This window comes from Conger conger, chromosome 17 (assembly GCF_963514075.1).
Source record: "Conger conger chromosome 17, fConCon1.1, whole genome shotgun sequence".
In the NCBI taxonomy this organism is placed as follows: Eukaryota; Metazoa; Chordata; class Actinopteri; order Anguilliformes; family Congridae; genus Conger; species Conger conger.
The window spans coordinates 24079390-24103471 of NC_083776.1; the positions used below are offsets into that span (position 1 = coordinate 24079390).

Consider the following 24082-nt stretch of genomic DNA (forward strand, 5'->3'; position numbering starts at 1 on the left):
TAGTGTTTACAGAAAAGGTAGTTTATGATGTCAGCTGTACCTGGAAGGTAATGGATCACAACACGTTTGCATTAGGTTATGTTTTGACTTCGCTGCATTTCTGAAGTGAGAGTGTGCAGAGTTTGGTAGGGAAGAGGAAGAGAGAGTTGTGAATATTGCGAGGGAAACACCTACAGGTTTATGGACGAGGTGGTTTATTTTGTGACTCAAGGGGCAGAGATATGGGATGAGTTCCTGTGCTTGCAGGCCTGTCTGATCCCAGCACTATCCTCCATAAACCTGGGAGAGTGTGTCCTGTCGACTGCTGTTATTACTCTGCGCTTTTACTCTATGGTATTACCCTGCGGTTTTGCTCTTTGGTTTTACTCTCTGTTTTTACTCTATGGTATTACCCTGTGGCTTTGCTCTCTGGTTTTACTCTATGGTATTACTCTCTGGTTTTGCTCTCTGGTTTTACTCTATGATATTACCCTGTGGCTTTGCTCTCTGGTTTTACTCTATGGTTTTACTCTATGGTATTACTCTGTGGTATTACTCTGTGGTTTTACTCTATGGTTGCACTGGAAGAGTTCCCTACATGCAGTGCTGATGCAGGCAGGTTGCAGGTGACCAGAGAAGAACAGTCCTCCTGATTGTAGCCCTTTGCTGGGAAACACTCCAGTTATTTACAGGCATCCCAAGTCTCTCAGGATGTCTGTAAATGCTCTGGGAGTCTTCTGGGTTTTGGCATGAACTCCCTGATACCCGCGAGGGGTCATAAATCTCCTGCAACTCACCGCAGTTGGAAGTGAAGTTTTAACACCGTGTCCTCATATTTCCCAACTGCGGAAATTGAGGTGCAATAACCCCCCCCATTTGTAATGTGCAGGGGGAACCCAACCCCCTGGTTTTAATGTCACATTTCCCAGAATCCTCACTCAAATTGTCACTGAAATTTTATTTCATACCCCGGTCGGTTATTATGCTGAGATACATTTTGTACTTCTTTATATGTCGCTTTGGATAAAAGTGTCTGCTGAATAAAAATAAAATAATAAAAAATAAATTCCAGGTTAAACCAGCCTAGCAGGTTAAGCTGTGTTTTCTCTTTTAGCTGGTCATCAGCTCTACCAGCTTAACCAGTGTTGTCCAGCCATAGACCAGCATTGTCCAGCCACAGACCAGCTTTGTCCAGCCACAGACCAGCATTGACCAGAAGTATTGAAAACACAGCTTAAAATCGCTAAGATGGTTTCAGATGGAATTCTCATCAGAATAATCCAGTCCGACATACAGAAGACTATGTTAGTGATATGACCACAGCGATATGAATAAGCATGAATTCTGCATAACTGAACCTAATAAAGCTTTTCACTCTGAGAGTGACCGATGGCTCTTACGCTCCCTGAGCAACGTCAGTCCTCTCTCATCGATCCTCCTGAGCAGGAATGGCCTGTCCAGGTTCTTCCCTGATGAACTGGCCCTGCGTGTCAGACATTATATGTGCCTGCTGTAATTAGGAGCAAAGTGGGATGGCCAACGGGTCAGGCAGGACAGCGGCTAATTCCCCGCAAAGTCACGACGGCCCGGTCCTGCCCGACACTTTAACGCGCCGTCTGAACGCGAGGCTCGTAATGGCTCTGGCCTCCTGTATCTGGTCTGGCGATTTATACTCTCTGTCTGTCCCTTGTCTCCTCAGGAGTGAGAGAGGTTACCTTTTATCTCCACAGATTGCACATTACTGAGCTAAGTGCTTTTTTTTTATTACCTCCCTCCATCACGCCGCTTTAAACTAGCTTGATATAAAACACACTTTTATTATTTGCACATTTAAGGGTGGAATGATGGCTTCGTCGCTTGGCCGGTCGGTTGGCTCCTTGCATATCAGATATGTATCTCTTGTTTTATTGTGTTTTTCATGCCTCTTTGGAGATATAAATCGTTGTGTGAGGAGGAGCGTTGATTGCTTCCGCGATGCCAATATTCATTAACAGAAAAGATGAATATTTTGGGGCCAGCTCGGCGGAGCTTGCGGGGAGATGAAGCCGTGATTGATGGGGAGGCCACGGCGTCTCTGGCGTTTAATTGAGCACATGATAGGACCGCGGCAGGCCCTGTTCCTGCGAGGCTCTGCGTGAATAGAGTCCTCTTCCTGCCTCCGATAATGGCTTCTTCAGCCAACCTTTCCCTTCAAGGGCAGCCACTCTTTCTTTGGGCGAGAAAAGAGGGAAGAGAGGCTTTATTTTGAGTACACAAAGCGTTGAAGAAAGAGCCTTGTGATACCTATCACCATTGTGTGTGTGTGCATGTGTGTGCATGTGTGTGTCCTTGCAAATATTTTTCCTGTATCTAATTTTCCACATTGGTTTTGTTTTCTCTGCACGTCAGTAATGAATGATATTCCACCCACAACTTTGGGCTCGCCTGTGTGTTCCTCAACTTCAGCACAACACCTGTAAAATAATAAAAATAAAAGGATTCTACTACTACTACTGCTACTACATTACAGTACAGTGCATCACATTTTATTACAACTACTGTTACTACTACTCTGACTGTGACTGCTACTGCTACTACTACAATAGTTATCTGGTTATAGGAGTTAAGAGTTATGAGAAGGCCCTCCACACTGTCTCAGTCCCAGCACCCCCCACATCCCAAAACCTGTCCTCATTCCCCCAGCCCTTCATCGGGGCAGGTCAGTGTTAATCTACGGGACGTTAAGTCCCCTGGTAACCTCGTGTTCCTGGTGGAGTGAAGGGCACTTTGCAGACCTGGGGATTTCTAAAGATGGCACTTCTGGACCACGGCTTTCAGGGTGCATCCCCGGACAGCTTAGCAGCAAGGCAGGGATATTCTCAGGTGTAGCAGGTGTGCTCCCTTCAGCGGGCAGGTGGGGAGGAGAGTGGTACACTAAAAAAGACAATATATATATAGAAAGTATTTTAGTCTCAAATTTATTTCCATTACTTTTTTTGCAAAGTAATCATTTTAGCAATGAAGGGCCTTACTCAAGGACCCAACAGCTTGAATCACAAACCTTCCAGGTCCCAGTCATGAGTGTACTTTTGCCAATAGGCTACAGGGTGCCCTGAAGATTTTAAGACTGAAACTCTTGACATTTTTCATTTTTCAAGTCCAGCCATGTTGAACATCATTCAATATGAATTCACTGGTGAGCAGGCTATAAACACATAGCACACTGATACCACTCCTTATCAAGTAGGCACAGGAGTAGCCATTCTTACCCAAGGCCCTATGTTGCTTACCTGCAGTACTGTGAGACATTTGGGACTTCCAGACTGTCTGCTCACAGTTTTTTGCAAATTGAAATTGAGATTGTTTTCCTCAAGCTGTGCACACTTTCTCCGACTACTCAGGGCACTGTGCTTCTCCCAGACAACTCCAGCAAGGCAATTGTTTCATACATATTAATTGCACAGGAGAGCAATTTTTCTCACACACTGTGCACTGTACTGTTGGTGTTTGTCTACATTTCTATTTCATTGCTAATACATAATGGCTCTATACAACTTTTGCTCAACCATGAGAGTCCCCAGTTAAAGTTCAAAAGACAGCGAGGAGTGTCTTACCAGCTTGTATTTTGAGTCGTTTCCTGTAAGTGGAAATGAAAAAATGTTCTGAACAGGCCCTCGGTGGGTGGGTTACGGTCTGCTGGGAACTGGGAGCGATTTGGTCAGTTGAGGACACTTTGAAACTAGTTGGGAGTTCTGAGAGGCCACACATCTTAAGAGGGGCAGGCAGAGAACGCTTTTAAAGGAGCTCCACTCCCCTCTCTGCAGGCTATGCTACTTTCTCTGGAGACCAGTGAGTGATGTTAGCCACCCATGACTTGCTGAAATCATTTCACATTGAGAGAGCGAGAGAGAGAGGGACCTCGACTTCTCTCTGTAGGTTACTGAACTTTCTCAAGAGCGCAGTGAGTGATTGTTATCTACCCATGACTAGTTCAAACCTTAGAGAGGGAGAGAGTGCGAAAGAGTGAGTCTGGCCATCGAGACAGGCCGATAGAAGCAGTCATGGTTGCCAAAGGACAAAATGCTGTGTACTGTAGACACTGGAAGATGCACTTGCTCCTACACAGTGAAAAGTGTACAGGATTGAGTAAGGCAAATAAAGCATATTTGAATTGAATTCAATTGAATTGAGTGAGACAGAGAGTGAGACAGAGTGATGGAAAGCAGGAGTGAGAGAGAGAGAAGGAGAGGGGGAGAGACAAGAGAGTGATTTGAAGATCTCTCCAGGTTTCTGCTGGTCGACAGCAGCTCTTATACGAGCTGTGAATGCTGGGATTGGCAGCCCCTGGTGCAGGGCGGTGGGGGGGTTATTGATGGCTCTTTCAGGGGCGCAGTGATGGGATCGGCCCTTGCCCCCAGCGCACCGGCGTGAGGAAGGGCAGGCGGGGGAGGAGCCCGCTGCAGGGCGCTGGATGAATTGGGCTGTCACTGCAGAGGAACCGGTCCCTACGCAGCCACCCTGTGAACTACCGCAGCGCTGTGTGTGTGCGTGTGTGTGTGTGTCTGTGTCTGTGTGCGTGTGTGTGTGCATGCGTATGTGTGTCTGTGTGCGTGTGTGTGTCTGTGTCTGTGTGTGTGTGTGTGTGTGTGCATGTGCGTGTATGTGTGTGTGTGTGTGCGTGTGTGACAAACACATACACTCACAAACACACACACACACACACACACACAACACCAAATCCAGCTAACAAGCAGACACTCATGCCAACACCCAGTATGCATGCATCTCTCTCACTCTCTCTTTCTCTCTTTCCTATATCTACAACACATGCAATTGGTAATGAACCTGAATAGATCTTCATTATTTAGTTTTTTGGTGTCATTGCCAAATCCACACATTCTGTCCTCTCGCCCAGAAGGAATGGCAGCCTCTCGGTCTCTGAGAGCCTCGCACATTGTGGGCAGAATGATTTTATTTTGGGGATGTACAGAGACCTGGCCTGACAGTATTTCTCACATTTCATGAGGAATTCTCTCACTCCCTCTCTCTCCCCTCTCTCTCTCTCTCTCTCTCACTCCCTCTCTTTCTCTCCCCCTCTCTTTCTGTCTCTCTGCTTCTTGTCTCTGCTCAGTGTAAGAGACTACAGTGAGATGAGGATCAGATCTTTGCTGCATGAGCAGCAGATTACGCAACAGTGTGCTCTTATCTTGGTAATTTGCACCTCCGGGATTTCCCAGGGTTCCCGGTTTGATGCCTTCGCCCCTTCCCACTCTCTCTCTCTTCAGTGCTCTCCCGTTATTTCTTTATCTGCTTAGCAGACTGGCATACTTCCATGCAGACAGAATAAGATGGAAGGTCATTTAAAGTTGTGTTTTTCACCCGATGTGCAGCGTTATACTGTATATTATGAGTGAGTTATACATATTAACCTCAAATCTAAATAAAAGGGCTTCCTTATGGCTATTGGTACCTCACTGGGCTGTAGAATTTGCAGGAAATAGTCATGGTAAAGTTTGCTGCTGGTTGAACCGCTCCACAGATTCTACGTCTTTGTACCTTGTGTGTCTGCACTAAACAAATCCAGAACATTACACTAGGCTGTCCAACAGAGATCTGTCAGAGGTCTGTGCAGGCAATTGGAGCAGTTGATGACACAGTTCTGAATTGGGTGCTGATTTCATGGTGATAAAACCAGCGGGGCTTGTGGCTCTCCTGGACCAGAGTTGCGGACCCTTGTGTCAGATGGACCTTTTGTTTGTGACACGTCCCCTGCTATGATTTATTTAGTAAGGCCGCAGACTCTGTGGTTGCTGTAGAAATGAGGATCCAGCCCATCGTCTTGGGGTGGGGGCATTGATCTGCATCTCCGCTTGCCTGTGGGCATAATAATTGCGGGCTTTGCTGTCTAATCAGGTGTACTTCTGCAAAGCCGCATTTCATCACCGGTGCCTGGGTGTAATCGGTACATTAGCGTACATTAGAGCAGACGCTGACAGTATGAGCTCAGGGCTGTTAGCGATGAGGAGAAGCGCATTGTGTGACATGACAGGATGAATACAAACTACTGCAGGCGAGACGTCCGCAACATCAGACCTGGAGTCACCCCACCACCCTCATCTGGGTCACACAGCCCCAGAGTCTGCCGAGCGAGCCCCGGGCAAGTGGACATGACCCTGAACATGACCTGAGCCTCTGCGGCCTCCAACCCTCTCAAACCCTCTGGTACCATTTCAAACCCTCTGGAACGCTTTTGAACCCTCTTGAACCCTCCTGAACCCTCTCAAACCCTTTCAAAGCCTCTGGAACCCTCTCAAGTTGTTTTGAGCACTCCCAAACCCTCTGGAACCCTGTCGAACCCTCTCGAGCACTCTCAAACCCTTTCAAACCCTTTTGAACCTTCTGGAACCCTCTCTAGTAATCTTGAGCACTCTCAAACCCTCTGGAACCCTTTCAAACCCTCTCAAACCCTCTGGAACCATTTCAAACCCTCTTGAGTCCTCTCGAGCACTCTCAAACCCTCTCTAACCATCTCAAACCATCTCGTAGGTCTTGAACCCTTACACCGCCGCCTTTCGAATCCTCTCGAACCCATTCACCGTCGTTGTTTCAGAAGTTCTCGCGCAGAGAACTCAAACTTGAACAGCTGGTCTCATTATGGGCCTCATTAAATAGTGTGGGAGCCTTCCCTTTGAGGAGAAACACACGGGGGGGGGGGGGACTGCGCTTGTTAGCACCACTCTCAGACCCGGGGGGTTGAACCGCTCACGGCACCGTGCCGTTCGGTGAAGAGCTGCTTCAGCGCCCGGGGCTACGCTAGTTCCCGGGCCTTAGAGGGGTGCCCGAAATCTGCTTCTTAAGATGAGAGAGCAAGATTCCTGCCAGATTCATTCACTATCCTTATTTCTTTTCTGTTTTCACCTTGCACATAATTGATTTTCACTGGCTGTTTGATAGTCTATGAGTGCTTCTTAGATGCTACAGTGTTATTATTGATGTCTTCTAGTACTTTCCGGAGACGGCCATTCATGACCCCGGGACCGCCGAACCCAAACATTGCATTCCCTTTATGATGTGGCTGTGTTAGCTGCATTGACGTATGGACTGGCGAGATCCATTGCGTTGGGAATGGACTTGGAATAAAATATGGCTCTAATAACATGACATCTACTCCTCCGGTGCGCTGTTATGACGGAGGCAGGGTGGCGTCTCTCCTGAAGCGAGGCCTCTGAGGTGACAGAACAGGCACAAAATGTCCGCCGAGGGAAAGACGTGTTTTGTAATGCGTGCGGACGTGTCGCTGCAAGGAGGCCGCTGTGGCGTGACGGTCGTCTGACGCCTCGTCAAAACGGGGAGGCGGGGCGACGGGCGTGTCCGTGGGGAAGGGGTATTTTTATTTGTCTTTGTAATGGCAGGCTTGTGTCGAACACCCCTGTCGCTCTGCCATTTCTTGTCCTTGGGTGCCGTGGCTATTGCTGAGGAACTCTCCGTGCCTCCCTCCCACTGCACTGAGGAGATAACTACCTGTCACCACCTGCCTCTGATCCATCAACACCCACCTAATACGGCATATCATCTGCAAGAATGAGGCCTACCAGAATGGCTGGAAAATTTCCATGTTTGTGTCAGTCAGTGTGTTGTATTGTATGTGTGTGTGTGTGTGTGTGTGTGTGCACATTTGTCTGTGCGTCTGTATGTTTGTGTATGTCTTTGCATCTATGTGTCTCTCTATCTTGCTCTGTGTGTGTGTGTGTTCCTCTGTGTGTGTGTGTGTGTGTGTGTCTGTATGTGCGTTGTTCTATATGTGTGTGTCTAATGAGTGTGTGTGTGTGTGTGTGTGTGTATGTATTTGTCTGTGTGTTTGTGTGTGTCTGTGCATCTGTGTGTCTCTCTCCCTGTGTGTGTGTGTGTGTGTGTGTATGTGTGTGAAGACTGTGTGTGTGTGTGTGTGTGTGTGTGTCTCTGTGTGCGTTGGAGAGGTAGGGGATTCTTCTTAATTCTTTACAGGTCATCGCTGAGGTGAGTGAGCCCCCTGGGTGTTCTGATCCATATCCTCTGGCATCTTCCCCAATCGCTCCTCTCCTCTCACCTCTGTATAAACGCTCTCCTTGCGAGCCCCTGCTCTTCTCCTCCCTCTGTAAAAACGCTCTCCTTTAGCCCCCCGCTGTTTCAACAGCGTCCTGCTGGCCTACTTGGAGTGACCTGTAGGAGGCTAGCTGACTGTCCTCTCTAAGCGGATCACTTTTTTAAGGGATGAAGAGACCACAGGTCACTGGAATGTCACCGGAACAGTCATCCATAACTAGACTGTAGGCACTGTGCTGCTTCTACAAAGTTAGCTTCTTCTGGAAATATACAGTTACTGTTTGTTTCTTTAAGTTGGGCGCACCAGTATCCAGGTGTGTGCAGCTATGGTTGGTTTTATTGTGTTACCCTGGTGGATACCAGTGAAATTGATAATGTGCTATTATTAGGATATAATATAATAATAGTGTCCCTTTGTTCCGTTGTCCCAGAAAAGCAGGGTCTTTGTTTGCCTTGCTCGCTGTTATTTTGAGTATTTTTCTCCTGGACTAACCGTGACTGTCAAGTTACTGCAGTTTTCATTACTGCTGAGCTGTTGCAATAGTCCTTAACAAACTCCCCACCTCATTACCTTTCTAAAGTCAACAGATTTTGTGCTATAAGATGTGCAGTGGTACCTATCGGACTGCATCTGGAAAGAAAGCGCTACAATTTGTGCTGTCACAGAGCGGTGCTGAAATTGTGAGTTTAATTTCTCCTCTGTGAATCAAATGAGGCAGCGCCACAGTTAAGTTCACATTTTAAAAGCAATATAAACCTTCCAGTTTAGTCTAATATTCAGTACGTGGCAAAACCTTTATTTTTCATTTGTTCACTGAGCTGCGTCACCTCCAAACTGCCCTCAGCTGCCACTTGTGTAAGAATATTTAAGTTTGCTGTTATTTGGGACGGACTTATTGTCACAGAGCCTCCAGTAAGACTCGTTATTCCCAAACTCCAGTCTAAATACTAGTTCCAACCACATCAAATAAGGAAAGGATGACTACGTTAATGATCAAAATGATAGGGCCAGTTTCACAAACGCAGATTAAGTTTAGTCCTGGACTAAATTCTAATTTCAATGGCGATTCTCCATAGAAATCTCAATTTAGTCCAGGACTATGCTTAATCTGTATCTCTGACCTGGCCCATTAATTAATCTTCAATTAATCTTCAATTTACAAATACCTCTTTAATATGCAATAAATAAATTTATCTTTAATTAGAAAATGTCTCTTCAATATGCAATGAACACATCTCTCTTCAATATACAATAAACAAATTTATCTTCAATTTACAAATACCTCTTTAATATGCAATTAACAAATTAATCTTCAATTAGAAAATGCCTCTCCAATGTACAATAAACAAAAGGCCCTTCAACTAAATTATTTGGATTTCTTTTTTTCTCCCTTTCCATTTATATTGTGGAATCTTTTCTATAGAACAGCTAATAGCAAAAGGAATTATGTGGATGATTTTCAGAGCTTTAGCTGTAGCCAGTCAGGCTAGGCAGTCATTTAGGCGAGTGCGGTCCAGTGTGGGTAAAATAAAGAAGTAAATGAGCAGGATGCGCTGAAGTGGAATGACCTGCTGAACAGCCTGTCTCCTGCATCTGCTGCAGTAACAGAGCCATGATGCAGTGGTCTGCCTATGGGCCTTTCTGATGTGCGTGATTAAAAAAAAACAAACAAACAAATACAAAACGAGGCAGCTCCATACAGGGATATACTGTTCTTCCTGCCCCACACTGTGGTTATTGGATTTTCAGTCTTGTGCCTTTCAAACCACCACTTCACTGCAAATGCCTTTTCCCCTCGCTTTGCGTTTTTCTCACCCTGACATTGAGTCTTTTACTACAGGTAATACTGTGTGTGTCTGAGGTGAGCTTGCATTGCAGTCTGGCGGGACTGCTTTTGATCAAGGAGGGTGTCTATTGTGCGAGGTAATGCAAACGATTTACTACGGTCGAGAAGATTACGTCCGGTAAGACTGTGGCCGATTGTGTACAATTGAGGCCTATGCATGGGTCTATGAACTACATATCACTGAGGAAGGTTTTACAGATGAAAATGCATTTGGTCGTATATTACACAGAACCCTTGTCAAGACGGCTATGACCAGCAACATTTGTCTCAGCCCCACACCCTTAATGTTGTCTAAGGTTAGTGCCATATTTCAGGTCCCAGGGTACTCCCTTTGTTCAACCAACAAACTTCACTTTTTGCAATTCATATCTCACATATTGAAAACCAGAAAAAAGTCTATGGAGACAAGAACTTTTGATGGCCCCATTAACCATCTCACAGTGCTTCCATAGCCCTACAGAGCCAGCTAAATCGCATCTTGTCGAGTTTTCATGCCGATGTGTTTTTTTGGGCGAGTGTGTGCTTTACGCGAAGCTTGCCGGAGAACGCGGCACTGCTGTAATTCACTGATGCATAACTTCCTCTCCATCAGAGCCCAAACTCATCAAAGAGCATCGTAGCGCGAGGGTAATTCGCTGCTCCCCGGTGATCAAGGAGAAGCGCCGGATGGGGGAACGCTGTGGGTGTCATCTCCATTCTTGTTTCTCTGTTGTGTGAAAATGTAAATCGCCGTCTGTGTCTTATCTGGTTCAAACTCATGATTCATTAGCTGGGAAATGATTTGTTAAGGGCTCACAAAAACTGTTTGGATTCAAATGAGAGTATGTGTCGGTCCCCCCTATCCGTGCCAATGTTTCCTGTTGGTTACTACATCCAGAGAGGACAAAGACACCTTCATGGTGTCAGGCGTCTGCAGAGGCAAACTACTTCCTCCCCCAGCCAAGTAGAACTGATAAAAACCAATGATCAATGATCACGTATCCCTGACGTGGATGGTTCACCTGGGTCTTGGAACCTGGTGTCCAGCTCTGAGGAAATGAGCTTGGCATTATAGTATAGCTCAGAGTAAATGAGCTTGGTGCTATAGTCCAGCTCAGAGTAAATGAGCATCATGCTATAGTCCAGCTCAGAGTAAATGAGCTTGGTGCTATAGTCCAGCTCAGAGTAAATGAGCATCATGCTATAGTCCAGCTCAGAGTAAATGAGCTTGGTGCTATAGTCCAGCTCAGAGTAAATGAGCTTGGTGCTATAGTCCAGCTCAGAGTAAATGAGATTGGTGCTATAGTACAGCTCAGAGTAAATGAGCTTGGTGTTATAGTCCAGCTCAGAATAAATGAGTTTGGTGTTATAGTCCAGCTCAGAGTAAATGAGCTTGGTGCTATAGTCCAGCTCAGAGTAAATGAGCTTGGTGTTATAGTCCAGCTCAGAGTAAATGAGCTTGGTGCTATAGTACAGCTCAGAGTAAATGAGCTTGGTGCTATAGTCCAGCTCAGAGTAAATTAGCTTGGTGTTATAGTCCAGCTCAGAGTAAATGAGCTTCGTGCTATAGTACAGCTCAGAGTAAATGAGCTTGGTGCTATAGTCCAGCTCAGAGTAAATGAGCTTGGTGTTATAGTCCAGCTCAGAGTAAATGAGCTTGGTGCTATAGTACATCTCTGAGTAAATGAGCTTGGTGCTATAGTACAGCTCAGAGTAAATGAGCTTGGTGTTAGAGGAAGTGGTTTACTTTTATTGCGGTCAGCGCGTCTGTGGCGTGAGAGCTTTGCTTTCAGCCCCGCTGCTGCCGACTCGGTGACGAATCCATGCTGAGAGGAGATTAGGACCTGTCTCTTCCTCTGCCAGCCATTTAAATTACATCCCTGTGGTCTTTCTTTGGCTGTCTCCAGCCCACAGTCTGTACACTTCAAACCACTGAGACTATTCTCCTTTCACAAGTTCCAGGACAAAAGATCCTTTTGTCTCCTTCCTGCCTGAGCGTCAGGGCCAGGAAAGTGGCCTTATCTGATGGCCCGGCAACAGGACGGAATGTAGAGCAGGAGGTGAGAGGTGTTAATCTTCATCACATAATGACCACAGCTCAAATCATCCTGCTCATCCAGCTCCTGAGTCTGCTCAGACTACACTGGGAAGGCATCAGTGCAGGGGTGGGCAATTCTGGTCCTGGAGGGCCGGTGTGTATGCAGGTTTTTGTTTTCACCAATCACCCTGGCTAATTGACCTAATTGGCTCAATACTCCAACACTGGTGCCCTGGATTAGATCATAGTGAGGCGTTTCAGATAGGGACACAAGAGTGGTCTTCAGATGTAATCTGCTGTCATCCAGAAATGTCACTGGAAGCTGGCATGAAAACCAAGCTCAAAATTCAAATTCAGGCCTTCTGGTTTAGTGTGGTTAGTTGTGTTCAGGCTTGGATGTGTTTGATTTGTATCAGGTAGTAGTAACTCGGTAAAGTAAATAAAGTTTGGGTTGCTAGTCCCCTCTCCTTCTTTTACCTTTAGCAGGAGTGCAGGGATAATGGATCAAATGACAGCACTTCTCTGATTCCACATGGAAAGCACAGTATTTCTGTACACATTACAAATGGGGACTTTAACATTACAAATGGGGATTATCTTTACCTTATTTCAATTGTCATTTTAATTTGTTTTTTAATTTGCGGTATGATATCAGCCTCATTCAGGCTGTCTTGTGCCCCTGGAGCTTGGCATCCCTCTGAAATATTCAGAATTATTTCTCCCCTATAATAACACATCTCATTAAAACTTATCACCTGGTTGAATGATTTCTGAAATGTGAAATGTTTGAGCATACACTATTTCCCATTTCCCACATTTGTAAACAACCTTGATAGGTCTTCTTTTTTGGTTCATATAGAGGGGGATGATTTTTTTTTTTTTTAAATATTATTACAGATTTTATTAACGATGAAGGGATTCGCATGTGCCAAGATAGGCAGTTACTTCGGTTGAGTTTTCTGGGCTATTCCTCTTGAGTTTGTCTCCTTCTCCAGACTCCAAAGATCGTTTTTCACTTGATTTGGGAGTGTGCCATAGGGGGGAAGAGGCATCATCATCTTTATCTGATCAATTTGCAAGATTTGGTTCCAAGCCATAGACTGCATTGCACCAAGAGCCAGTGCTTTAGTGCTTCTCACTCCAAAGGCCTGCTTTCATTCTTTTCTTATTTTACAAAGGACGAATTGATGATGATTAAAGAATTGTCTGATTCTTTTTCCACAAAGGAGTATAATATGGCGAGACAGAGGCGAGGAACGGGAGTTAATTACACGGCTAGCCCCGAGGCCCAGGGACACCTGGAGCATGACAATGAAAGGGCACAGGCCAATGACGAGTGTGTTCATTGAACGTGTCTTTGCCTGACAGCCAATCACATCTGTGCCTTCAGACAGCGCATTCTTTCATTTGTCAATTGTGTGCTCATATTTAAGGACATGTGCATGTTAATCCATCAGCCCTGGCTTACTACAAAAACAGCGAATAACTGATCTTTCGTGGTATTTCTATTCTGCAGAAACAGACTGGCCCTTGTGTTTCTTCTGTCTAGACGCCTGCTCACGTCTTTGTGAACAAGTCGTGGCAGACAGGGAGTACTGAGAGACTCCTCAGAGCCCAATCTGTAGGGCAATGTCATTCTTCTGTTTTTTTTGGGTATTATTTCATGGTTATTGGGTTATTATATCATGATAGATGCACATAATTTGTAGGTGTAATACCCACCGGAAATTCTTGTCAAAAAAAGTCTTAATTGTGTCGTGAAGGAAGTGTGCTGGGTTTTAGCATGGGAGCTTGTTATTGTTAACATAAAATGGAATTCAATGGATTCCCCACTCAGTGCTCATTAACGTTGTGAATGATCAGGCAGTCCCACTGACAAGCCCCCGGTCAATGCAATTACATGCTAAAGAATGTGTAGTGTACTGAAGACTCAAATACAAACACATTTAGCCCATTGGCAATCTCATAATCGAATGAAATCCTCCTGGTCATCAATGTAGCAGGGACTTGCCAGTATTATTATAAGCAAATATTGGCTGCTGAGGAATATTGATTAGTAATATGCATGATTTGAGTAAACAATGTATGCAGGCTTGACTGCAGTATGGACTGTAGAAAGAGTCCTTCAGTTCTTATTAAATATATTTATAATCATTGAGTATTTAATTATATGATTATTATTTAATTGGGACCGTGGTGAAGCCCTTTGTTTGACTCTGCTTCCTTGTAATATGTGTAAAATTCTCAGATGATTCCTGATCCATGTTTTTTAAACGGCTGCCATCTTGTGAAAGACAACATCTGGCTGCTACAGAAGTCATTATAAACCAGCGATGCACTAAATCCAGGATTTGGTTTTGGATTCAGCTGAATATCTTGCCATTTCAGGAGCGTATCCGTGCAGTCTAATGCCTAGGATCAAGAGAATGAAATTAAATTTCACTCTGCAAATGCAGGCCTATGTTTTGCAGTAGTATTTAAATGTTAAAGTATTTTTTTTGCAGCAACTGAATGGTTATTATCATTGTGCCGTAGTAAAGCACGTTTCTATTGTGGAAATACCTCCCTCAGAAGTATTCTACAGTACAGTGATTTAAATTGCTAATTTAAGGGGTACTGACTTGATAAATAATGAAGGTAATAATTCAACTGACTGTATTATGGAATTTCTATGGAAAGAAAATAGTGTAGCATTGATGCTAGAATTTGCAGCAATACAACACCATCCTTTATGTTGCTTTGTTGGATGTCCTGCTTCAACCGTGAACAGACATTATAGACTTCCATATTTTCTTTTTTCCTCTCACAGAACGATAGCTGGCATGCAGCATGAGGAAAATGGGAGAGTACTTCAGACAAATTATTTTTGTATTGGGTGTACCGTACGGAATAACATGGAAATAACATGGCAACGGATGTCGGATTAGAGTAGCCAGTTCTGCCTTGGCTTCGTTGGCCACCTTTGGAATCCAGGAATACCAGCTGCCACACCAATTACATCTGCCCAGTATATCTGACTGCAGTTATTCATTCACTGCATGTCTTGCTGGTTAAAATCCAAAATGAAAATCCACGGCTTAACAATTGATTGGTTATGATCACACAAGTTCATTTCTTCGTGTGAAGCTTCTCATAGTGAGCATGCAGTGAACCACATCAGACCTCTAGCTAGAAATAAAGTCTTTTTAAAGCTTTAGTAAGATTTGGTATGCTATTCAGGCAGATCTTTTGCGCTTGATTCTGTAATCGGCTAAAACTCAAAAAACGTGGCTTTAGTCCCTTTCTTTCGTGACTGTGCCGCTGCTTGAGTAGATGTGTTGTTTGAGAGCATGCCCACTTGGATTTAGGAGCACAATAGAGAAGAGAATGGCAGCTCATTCACAGAAGAGACGGGTTAGCTTCGGGTTCAGTGGAACTGGCACCCTGTATTTCTCCTGGGCCTACGGCATGTGACAGCACTGTGGTTTTATGCGTTGGTCCCAGTAGGTCTTGTGGGCCATATTAATATTAATACACCCTTATTTTCATGTATTTTCTCTCTCTCTGTTTTGTCTTTCTCTTTCTCTGCGGTGGGCGTCTGTGTGTCACCCTTTAAGTGTGTGTGGGTGTGTAAGTGCATTAAACGAGCTGTTACTTCCCCTTCATGGTGATGCTTGATGCCACAGCATATTCATTAAATATGTTTTATTCTGTGAGACAGTGGACACCATACTGGCAACACTCTCCCTCTCCCTCCCTCCCTCTCTCTCACTCTTTCTCTCTCTCTCCGTCTCCCCCCTTCTCCCTCTCTCCCTCTCTCTCTCTCCTCTGTCATTCCCTCCTCCCATCGCTTCCCTCCTCTCTTTAACAACAGGAGTGTCACTTTCTCTACTCTGTTGCCAGGCCTCTCCCGCCACGGCTTGCTGTTGTGGGTATGCTGTATGGCCACGCCCACCTTAACATATGATGTGTGATAACCATGCCCATTTTAACATATGATGTGCGAAAATCATGCCCATTTTAACATATGCACTGTTTGATGACTTTGCCCACATTAACATATAACTTGAGATTTGTGATAACCATGCCCACTTTCACATATGAAATGTGTGAAGACAACATGGGACACCTATAAATTGTGTTAGCCAGGGCTCTAGACTAGAGGAAGGATACTCTCAGCCCGCGAACTCTCACTGTTCTCTCAGTGTGCTAACTCTCACTGTTCTCTCAGTGTGCTAACTCTCACTGTTCTCTCTCAACCCGCTAACTCTCACTGTTCTCTCAGTGCGCTAATTCTCACTGTTCTCTCATTCCACTAACTCTCACTGTTCTCTCTCATTCCGCTAACTCTCACTGTTCTCTCAGTGTGCTAACTCACTGTTCTCTCATTCCGCTAACTCTCACTGTTCTCTCTCATTCCGCTAACTCTCACTGTTCTCTCTCATTCCGCTAACTCTCACTGTTCTCTCAGTGTGCTAACTCACTGTTCTCTCATTCCGCTAACTCTCACTGTTCTCTCTCATTCCGCTAACTCTCACTGTTCTCTCTCATTCCGCTAACTCTCACTGTTCTCTCAGTGTGCTAACTCACTGTTCTCTCATTCCGCTAACTCTCACTGTTCTCTCTCATTCCGCTAACTCTCACTGTTCTCTCTCATTCCGCTAACTCTCACTGTTCTCTCTCATTCCGCTAACTCTCACTGTTCTCTCAGTGTGCTAACTCACTGTTCTCTCATTCCGCTAACTCTCACTGTTCTCTCTCATTCCGCTAACTCTCACTGTTCTCTATCAATCCGCTAACTCTTGCTGTTCTCTCTCAATCCACTAACTCTCACTGTTCTCTCAATCCGCTAACTCTTGCTGTTCTCTAAATCCGCTAACTCTCACTGTTCTCTCTCAATCCGCTAACTCTTGCTGTTCTCTCTCATTCTGCTAACTGGCCTTCTGTTGTTTCTGCATTTCTTCCAGAGGCCACAGGAAATGAGAGAATCACAGATCAGTAAAGCGTAGAGGAACGCGTCTGAAATCACTGTGCCTGGTAATTGCGTTCTAAGCGGAATAAGCCTCTGCACTTACTGTACACACAGGAGAATTTACAACAGCGTTCTTTTCATTGTAATGAAAGCACGGCTGTTTGTTCCCTAAAGCTCCAAAGCAACGCTTCCCCTAAGGCTAGCAAAATGCTCGCTACTGATCTGCGTTATCGTAGCACAAACCGGTGTCGGATGACGAAACTGTTTTGAAAAGAAACTATCTCTCTCTCCCTCGATCTATCTCTCTCTTTATCTCTCTCCTTCTGTCTCCCTTTCCCTCCCATCCTCCCTCCTCACTGTCAACATTAGATACACATTGAGATTTCATTTCGGACAGGAGAGCATCTTCACCCATTTCTCTCACATCATATTGTTTAAAGCACAAAGTTTTCACAACTTGCTGTTACCCATACATAGAAATGAACCCATACTTTTGCCTGGTGTTGGTAAGGCCTTGTTCAAGGGAACAGCAGCCTCTTAACAGAAATACCGCATGCGGAATCCAGCACCTCAGGGCCATGGCGCATCTTTATTGCTCTGCCTGGCACCCTGAATGCCTGTGACTGCAGACTGGAGCCAGGGCCCAGACTCCCAGACCTTGGCAGAGTATTTATACACCAGCCCTGAAGCTGTCTGCATTACACGCCATCTCTGAGGCAGGGGGGGGGATGAATGGATGGATAAATGCATGAAAGAATAAATTAATAGATGGATAGAGAGATCGGCAGATAGACAGATTGATAAATTATAGATGCTAGATGAGACAGAGAGATGAATGAATGAATGAATTGAGAGATAGACTGATGGATAAATCAATACATAGACAGACAGCATGAATGAATGGATAAATGAATGGATGGATAGATACAGATGCAAAATGGATAAATAAATAAATGAATAAATGGATGGATGGATTAATATTGTCCTCTGGACTCTTCTTTGGACTGCCCCATTCTGAATACTGATGTTGGTTGGATAGGCAGGGGTAGTGCTGTATCTGCACCCCTAATGGACAGTCCCCATTTAGTTCAGGACCTAGTTTAGTTGACCTCCCTTTCCCCAGCTACCATGACATAGGTGATGCACCGTAATGATAAGTATCCAATGCAATAATAATCATCGATAACGTGGTGCATTGCTTTCTTTAGTCTTTTCTTTTTCTTGAATTATACCTGATGTGTTAGTAAACATCAAATCTTCCCAGACAACCAGCAGCAAGGTCATACAGCTTCCATGTCATCATGTGGCATGTTTTTGTCGATCACATGAAACCTGCAGGGCCTTCTTGCTGATTGGCTGTCTTATCAGCATCCAACAGTGCTGACATTTTTTCCCCGTGGGCCATGAAGTCAGTAAGAGCCTCTAATATCTGCATGCTGCGAAGGATAAAAGACCTTCAGCATTAATTTCCTGTTTAATTGTTTTCCTAAGACTGGGGAGAAGGCCACTCCCAGAGCCTGCAATTTTCCTGAAAAGGTAACCCTGCCAGAGCAGGTGGGCCCTGGGCTGACTCGGGCTCTGAGTGGGCCAGGCATGGGCTGACTGCCGAGCCTACAAAGCAGAACTCGATCTCCCAGATTACAGTATTTACCACAGACTGAGGCCAGCGCATAACTGGAACCTGAAGGTAGTGATAGCACGCTAGCCCGCTAGCCCCCTCTTTCAGGGTCTCACTGACAACGCACTACATTCCTTTCAAGAGCAAATTCCATTGAACTCTTTCCAAGCAATTCTGTTGATTGCCATAAAGGTTATTTGGCCATGGTTAAGATGGTTTTTTTTCTACATTTAGGGAGTGAGGTGATAAGCATGTGGCTGTTTTAGTGAGACGATGACTTTAATCTCATTGTGGTTTCCACAAAGGCACTTATGTAATGAGACCAGCAGGCAAGGCTGGCCCCTGCCAAGCGAGCTAACCCCCCTAGCGCACTGCCACAATAGTCTGTTCGGTTCAGTGAGAGGTTGTGAAGGCTTTACATGATTATGTACGTTCAGAACAGGGAGAGAGCGGTGGAAAATGCTTCTAAAGAAAGATGTCAGACTCTGTCACTGTCAATGATCCGCCTCTGAAAAAGGGCTACAGAAAACTTTGGAAATTTCTACCCTGACCAGATACCCAGTTCTACTCCCACTTTTCCTTTTACTTTCATCTTAGATCATTCACACTGAACTTTTTATTACCTTTTCATTATCCCCCCGCTCTCTCTCCTTTCTCCCTTCTCTCTCTTTATCTTTTTTCTCTCCTCTCTTCCTCTCCCCTCTCCCTTTCGGTTTCCCCTCTGCTCTCTTTCTCTCTCCCTACATTTTCTCTTCTCCCTCCCTCTCTCTCTCCCCTCTCTTTTTCACTCCTCTCTCAGCAGTAATTCTCAGAGTGGTAGCAGTCATGTGTGTCCTTCGTGTCTCTGAAAATGACAGCAGCTGCAGCAAAGCTAGCAGCTTTTCCAAATCATGTAAAATCCTCTGTGACCCTGACAAGCCTAATCTTCTTTTTTATCTTCTTGTGCCCAGGGGCTATAAAGGCTCTGAAATATCTGACATGGCTTGTTTTTTTACTACTTTTAATAGTACTTTCTACTACTTTTTTGCTGTTGACAAGCATTGTGTATATGTGTGCAGGCATTTGTGTGTGTGTATGTGTGCGCGTGTGTGTGTGTGTGTGTGTGTGTGTGTGCGCGCGCACGTCAGTGAAGAGAGATGAAGATGGCCCAACAGCTGCATAGTTAGACCGGGGCTTGAACCACCAACCATCACCACCCTAGGTGTGTCGAAGTGGCACTTAACCCCCTAAATGCTCCTGACAAGCTGGTGTCTTGTATTGCAGCCAATCGCCGTTGGTGTGTGAGTGTGTGTATGAATGGATGAATGAGAAGCATCAGTTGTACAGTGTTTTGGATATAATGGCGCTATATAAATTCTAACCATTTACCATTTACCTCAACCACTAGGCTTGCGATTGCAGAACTTTTATCACACTGAATTTGTGAAGCAAAAACTTGCATTAGTCAAAGTTGAGGACCAATGCAGACTAAATACAGACCACGATGCTGTCCTCTGGCTCAATGTCTGTGAGCTTCGGTGACTGAGTGTGAAGTTTAAAGAAACGACGGTCGACATTTTGTCTGCACTCTCCCCAATCAATCCATAGAAGGGGAGCTACAAAACGGGAAACATCACATATTTTTAAATGATGCACTATTAATTAATGTGGGTCTTCAGTGAATGTTGAGGAGCTGCTGAGTGATAATGAAGTCAGCGGACTGGCTAAATGGTTAATAAGCTCCATTAGGGATGAGCCAGGAAGAGTGGGCCTCAAAGCAGGAGAATGGATTAAGAGCAGCGGGGGACATGAAGGTTTGTGCATCTCAAGGAAAATAAAGCAGTTTGCATTAATGGTAAAAAAAAAAAAAGGGAAAAAAAGTTCATTATTGTTTTAATTGGTTTTCTCATTCAGATGTAGAACTGATTTTATTCCATGCTCTCTGCAATCAGAGCTGTGAAACTAATGAGTTCTACCTAGGTTTAGTGGATTATCCTTAATTGTAATTGTACACATTTAATGCAGGCTGCATACACTTCTCTATCGGTCTCTCTCTCTCTCTCTCTCTCTCTCTTTCTCTCTCTACCTCTCTGTCTCTCTCTCTCTCTCTCTCTCTCTCTCTACCTCTCTGTCTCTCTCCCTCTCTCTCTCTCTCCTCCTCGTATGTACATAAACGTGTGAACACGCTAACACAAATCTTACATCAACAAAAGGCATGAATCGGATTTGTTTTAAGTGGTTACGCTGAAGGACGATTCTTATGTGTAATCTGGAGTAATTCCTTTGTATGTCAGAATGGTAGGTCCTGTAATCCCCCCCCCCCCCCCAACATCACATCAGCACTGTTGTGAATTTCAGATTTAATTCCACTTCCCAAGAGGTATGTTTCCATGGGAATAAAAGGAATGTATTAACAATGGGGGGGGGGGGGGGGTGCTAATTAGGTCGCACTCTAGGAGAATCCAATTGAGATCAATGGCCGGTTTGGGTACTGTGATATTTCAGTAATGACGTCGAAAACGCTGCAGAAAATATGAAGTACTAGGGGAAAATGTGCGGCTGACATCCAGAATTCCTCCTTAATACCGAAGGACTCGGCAGCTGTTTCCTGATTGGCTGGAACGCAATCTCCCTTCTCTTTTGTTTTTCGTCTGTTAATGGCTTTGTGTGGCTTCGCGTTTCTGTGCCCTCTTTTCTTGTGTTCCCCGTGTCATTCCCACCGAATAGTGAAATAAATACAGACACAGTGACTTTGTTCTGGCTTCTGTCAATGAGGGAACATGTGTAACGAATGAAACGGCCCGTGAAGGCGACAGAACGGAAGTGGCTTGTTCTTTATTTCGTCCAGACAGAATTGTCAGGGAACATTGGTTTCCACTGTATTGTGTTATGCATAGTGATTGCAGCTCGCTAAAGTGTACGCCGTATTGAGAGAATGGGGGATTTTTTTTTTTTAAATCCCTTTTTTTAAGCGTACTTCAAAGTGAACTCGTGTTTGATACATTACTCGCTGATGTTCTGTGAGATTGTGAGCTTGGCTGGACTCATTAGTGTGAAGTTTTTCATGGTTTTTCATCGCGCCCTGAACCTGACAGTAAATCTTGTTACAGCACTGTTTTATCCCGGCCTGGGCACACTCCTGAAACTTTAATCACTCGGTATCACTCGAAAATTATCTGAAGAAGTAAACAAATTAACAAGTGTCGGTTTTGAACTATGAAAGATTTGGGATAATGAGCTGTGAATTGTGATCCCAAGGGCATTTAAAAATTTCACTTGGTGCATGTAAACTATTGAAGATTCTTAGAAGCAATTGTCAGGAAGTTATCATGATGAGTTTTAATTGCTTTTGTGCGTGTTTACTGTGAAGATTCCGGCAACGGACAGGAGCAGTATAAGACCTGGGTCAAATACAAAATTGGTTTGGATTCCGACGTTGGTATGCTTCATTGAGCTTGTCTGGTGTATTGGAAGCTATTAAATACTCTCAAAAAGTGCGAAACCCGCCTTCTGGTCCTCTTGGCTCAATTGCATCACGCAAGATCAATCGAGCACAGATATTTAAATCAAAAACAATGACATATTTCACCCAGGTCCGATCACCTTCCCGAAAAATGTACATAGTTCCCTGTACATTGCGTCTTGAAGAAAATAACTCACTAGTCACTAGTCTGTGCGTGTGCATAAAGTGTGTGTGCACTTGTGCTTGTGTTATTTCTAAACAGGAAATTAAGGTACAACATTAACAACCTTAGCAACTAAGTGGAGCTTCTGCTATGACTTCCTGTGATGACTTCAGTAAAGCGGTGACGCTCTTCTGAAAGCGTACACTTTCAGTGTATACTATTAAGCTTAATGTTACAAATTATTTGTGTTCTTGACTGAGCGTTGGCTGTACTGTATTCCTAAAGGAGATGAATGCAGGCAGCTAATGCACCTGAGCAACAGTGATGTGTGTTTGTGGCTGCCCTGTCACCACACGGCGAGCTTCAGCGCTTCGTTCTCCATTGAGCGCTCTAATGGAAATAAACAGAGATGTTTAATGCATGAGAGATGTCAGCCGCACTCCAGAGTGATGGGAAAGTGCTTTCTGTTGAATGCCGAGCGTGTATAAAAAAACCTAATCTTGTGGGGTGGGGAGGGGGGGTGGGGGGGGGGGGGGGGCAGATTTAACTGTCCATCTCACTCAACTCTGAATGAACTGTCAGAGAGGTAGTGATCGCACGTCGCAGATCTTGCTTGTGTTGACCATCTTTCTCTTTCTGCCAGTCTCGGACAGTCCCCCTTATTTACCTCTAGTCTCTCTTCATGTCCTTCTCCCTTCTCTCTCCGAATCTCTCTCTCTCTTTCCCCAGGAGGCTATGAGCACTGCATTGTCGGGGGGGGGGGGGGGGTGTCAGGCCTGATTTATCTGCTCAATCCCCCCCCTCCCCGCCCACCTTTCCAACTTTTAATTTGTTTAGTAGGTTACAGATGATTTGGTGTTAAAAGTAATTGAAGAACGTCTCACAGCCCTTTCCCCGTGCCCCTGGCTACAGGAGCGGTCAGGAGGTGGTGGGTAAATACGGCCCAGATCAGCGGCCTCCCCGCTAAAACCGACGCTCTGCAGCAGAAAAGCCGCTTTGGAGAATACGTCGCACTTCCCCTGTCATAATCCCGGGATTAAAATCAGGGGGATAAATGGCCGGTTTTTATACACTCATCTGTTTCCTCGTGAGAGACGGCGGAGCGATAGCCTGGCATTAGCGTGTGGCTGACTGCCCCAGGGACTTTCCCATCACTCCTTGCGTGGCCGTCCTTAATTTGGTTTTGCCAAAGTAGCAGATTAATTTAAGCAGGTGGCAATCTCCTGCCAGCAGATGCTACGGCAGTAGCATGTATAATGAAGAGAGCTCTACGCCGATGCCGCGCCTAATCCCCCGTTCTAATATCTTATTCTGGTTCTCGTTACCCCCTCTGCTCGCCCTGTGACGTTCAGCACTTTTGGACCTTTAGAATGTTAAAAGCAGTCGCTTCGTTATCAAACCAGGGCTTTCCGACTGAAACAAGGATGCCGCTATCGGCAAACAATAAACAAGTCCTTGCAAGGGAACGTACCTTTAACAAAAAAGAATGACAAACTTTACCAAAACAAAAGCAATACCAGCAGAAAATGTTCTCGTGCTCTTAGAGTGAAGACAGAATCAGAATTACACTAATTAAATTACACTGTTCTATCATTTTTTCACTGTCGCGTTACACTCGAGAGCGCGCAGGTGCCTCCCTTTGTAAACACAGGCTCCCGAGCTGCAGAAACAGGACTCCATTTTGTATTCAGTGCAACATATTTACCATTCAAACAACACCTTCGCAGCCTTTTGTAGGTTCTCATAGCCCTTCAAAAATATGTATGAAACGGGTATTGAAATTCATCTATGCTAAGCAGAAATGTGTGACCTTTAAAAACGACTGCATTTCAGATCCGCGTGTGTGCAAATAATACATCTATAGTAATACAGAGAGCGTATTCTGAGGAAGGCGAAAGAAAAGTTGTTAGATTAAATACAAGCTGGTCCGTAAACTTCACAGCCGGGTCCTGACGTTCCAGAGTGGAAATTTTAGATGTGGAAAACGTGCAATGACGGAGTGCC

At 44.8% G+C, this 24082-nt stretch overlaps 1 protein-coding gene across 1 annotated transcript in view; it reads left to right on the forward strand.

The window, feature by feature from the left end:
* Positions 1 to 24082, forward strand: part of LOC133116666 (neural cell adhesion molecule 2-like) — a 282790-nt gene that overhangs the window by 73024 nt on the left and 185684 nt on the right. The gene's annotated exons all lie outside the window — the stretch shown is intronic.